Source organism: Salarias fasciatus, unplaced genomic scaffold (genome assembly GCF_902148845.1).
Source record: "Salarias fasciatus unplaced genomic scaffold, fSalaFa1.1, whole genome shotgun sequence".
Taxonomy (NCBI): Eukaryota; Metazoa; Chordata; class Actinopteri; order Blenniiformes; family Blenniidae; genus Salarias; species Salarias fasciatus.
In genome coordinates, this window is record NW_021941396.1 from 438,696 (window position 1) to 442,065 (window position 3,370).

The window sequence follows — 3,370 nt, forward strand, 5'->3', positions numbered from 1 at the left end:
AACTGTGAGCACGTTAGGGCAGCGTCACTCTGACATCTTTGATTTAGAAGTTGTTCACTGATAAACTGTGATCACTGGCAAAAGAGAAGAACTGCTGTGTTGGCCTACTGTGGAAATGTGTTTGAGTTGGTCCACGGTTTGACTCCTGCTGTCCATTTTCCCACCGTTCTCTGATAAGACATCCTTCCATGTCTGTCCAATCATATCAAAGCTGGTGGCTATAAAAGCTCCCAGCTCACACGCTTCTACCATGATCGAGCCATGGCCTTCCTCTGGATCTTGTCCTGCCTTGCCTTTGTTGGCGCCGCCTACGGTGAGACAGCGCCACATCCACCACGCTGACTTCTTACGTCTCTTTAAAGTTTTCTGATTGAATCGTGGCAGAACATTGAGTCGGGACTCTCCACATTCCAACATGTCCAGGTTGCGGCACTCCCGCCATTCCTCCTGTCGTCACTGGGTACTCTCGTATCGTCAACGGCGAGGAGGCTGTGCCTCACTCCTGGCCTTGGCAGGTGTCTCTGCAGGTGAGCACAAACACACACACATTCATACACAAGCACTGGTGTGCAGAACCCTGACTGTGGCTGCCCTTTCAGGATTACACTGGCTTCCACTTCTGCGGCGGCTCCCTCATCAACGAGAACTGGGTTGTGACGGCTGCTCACTGCAACGTCAGGTAAATCAGACACACACTACACCGTGACCTCCACTTCAGCCCCCTGCTGTGCTGCAGCAACACATAGAAATGAAGGCGCTGAGAAACAGGGTCAGTCAAGACAGTAAAGTCAAATGAAGTCAGAGGCCTCGTCCTCTGACTGAGTTCAGAGACAACAAGAACCCAGCTGTTTGGATCAGGCTTTGTCCTGCACCGTGGCACTAAACAGCCTCATCCAGGAGGCTGCTCAGCTGGAACTCATCTGCTGGAGGTCTTGTAGAGTCATGGTTCAGAGTTCAGAGTCGGATGTACCTTATTAATCCCCAGAGGGGAAATTCTTTTGCCCCGCAGCCATTTTGACAGGCGCCCATCTGGGGGCAATAGCAGAGTGGGGGAGGGGGAGGGAAGCCGAGGTCGATCAAACATAGCCATCCTCTGGACCTGCTCAGTGCACAGGGAGGCTGGACAGACTGAAAGTCACCAATCAGGAGACAGCGTTTAGCGTCTCAGACTGAAGTGTGTTTCCGCTGACCTGTGGACAGGACGTCTCACCGAGTGATCCTTGGAGAGCACGACCGCTCTTCCAATGCTGAGGACATCCAGGTGATGAAAGTTGCAAGGTGAGGGACATTTGACATCGAGACATCATGGCTTCCTCCGTCCCTACATCCGTCCTCACAAGTCTGTGTGCGCCAGGTGTTCAAACACCCCCGCTACAACGGCTACACCATCAACAACGACATCCTGCTCATCAAGCTGGCGACTCCCGCCACCATCAACATGCGCGTGTCCCCTGTGTGTGTGGCCGAGACCGGAGACGACTTCCCTGGAGGCATGAAGTGTGTTACCTCTGGCTGGGGTCTGACCAGACACAACGGTGAGACACTTTCAGCTCCGTCCAGCCACACAACACTTCATCCTTCACACACTGCACACCTCCAACCAGCACTGGGCCAGCCACACATTACGTGTGTGTGTGAGTGTGTGAGTGTGAGAGTGTGTGAGTGAGTGTGTGAGTGTGTGAGTGTGTGAGTGACATGTCCTGTTTAACAACGCTGTCTCTCTGGCTGTACTGTGTGTGTCACAGCCCCCGACACGCCGGCCCTTCTGCAGCAGGCCTCCCTCCCTCTGCTGACCAATGAGCAGTGCCGTCGTTACTGGGGCAGCAAGATCTCCAACCTGATGATCTGTGCTGGTGCTTCTGGAGCTTCTTCCTGCATGGTGTGTGTTCCCCACACCTGCCAGACCTTCATCCTTTCTTGGTCCATTGTTGGACTTTTGTGGAGCCGTTGTTGGTCCTGCACAGAAGTGTTGTTGCTCTTCCATTGGTCCCTTGTTTTTCCATGGGTGGTTTCTCATGCGTCCTTTGATGGACCTCTTGTCTTGCGTTTGTCTCATTTGTTTGTCCTCTCTTGGTCTTCCACTAGACCTTGACTGGTGGCACTCACGTCTTGTCTCCCGTTGGTTTTTCAGGGTGACTCCGTGGCCCTCTGGTCTGCCAGAAGGCTGGAGCCTGGACCCTGGTGGGTATTGTGTCTTGGGGCAGTGGAACCTGCACTCCCACGATGCCCGGCGTGTACGCTCGTGTCACCGAACTGCGTTCTTGGATGGATCAGACTATTGCTGCCAACTAAACATGTTCCACGTTTTCTGAGTTCCAGCCTCAATAAAAGCTCCCAAACTCAAATTGCCTCATGTGGTTCATGTTTTCCCCTTGAGGTTCTTCATCATCAGGTTCCTCCGTCTCCTCCTGCTCCTCCTTAAAGTCCCTGTGTCTTCCCTGTCCCACCATCCGTCCCTGTCAGTGATGCCTGTCTCCACACCTCCAGTATCTCACCTTCCTATTGGCCTACTGAGTCTGGTCTCCTCCCTCCTGGTTTAGTTCGCCTTCCCGTCTTCGTGTTCGTCACTGGAGGACTGTACCATCATGCCGATGGTCTGTAATCCCTTGTGTGCCTTCCTCCATGTTCTTCCTGGGCTTCCTGCCTCATTACTGGGACCAAGACTTTTGAACACATCACCCCTGACCTTACCTGGCTTCCAGTTCAATCCTGCAATAATTTCAACATTCTGGCCTGACTTCATAACACTGAACGCCTTCTTCTTCTTCTCTCGCACTGCCGGAGTGCCCCGAGGCCTGCGGATTGCTGCAGCACTGAGCCGCTGTGCTTCATGGTGCTGGGTCTCCTGCAATTAGGTGTGATCTCATTTACATCTGGCATCATTGCGGACAGTGGGCTGTGAGATCGAAAAAGAACAAAATATTTCGAGTGTAAAAGTCCAGGTGAGTCATCATTTCTACCTGTGGTTTTGAGCAGGACCTGTACTGTATGACGGATATTTACCTGGATCACGCTGTTAAAGAACCTGTACTTTTGCCACATATCTACTGACTGACAGTGAGAAAGAATGAATAAATATAGCAGAGAAGAACGTTTGTCAGGTGAACATGACTGATGTGGAATAAAGCTTTGTTTTCAAAGTTCTCAGGAACTCAGTGTGAAGGCCGCTCTGTTTGTCTGGAGTCACTTGGAAACAGCGTCTGCTGGTCTCCTGAGATCTCGCTATATGAGATGGCGTGGCCGGAAGTCCTGCCAGAGTCGGGCTGGATTCTCCCCGGAGCAGCAGCCTTGCTCTCAATCAGCTGATCTGTGTGTGCTTCCTCTGCAGTCCTCAATAAATCCTCCTTGTGCAGCGTCAACACCTGGACTC

At 52.3% G+C, this 3,370-nt stretch overlaps 1 pseudogene; it reads left to right on the forward strand.

The window, feature by feature from the left end:
- Nucleotides 1-261: 261 nt before the first annotated feature.
- LOC115385636 (chymotrypsin A-like) lies at nucleotides 262-2,292 on the forward strand (annotated as a pseudogene).
- Nucleotides 2,293-3,370: the final 1,078 nt, after the last annotated feature.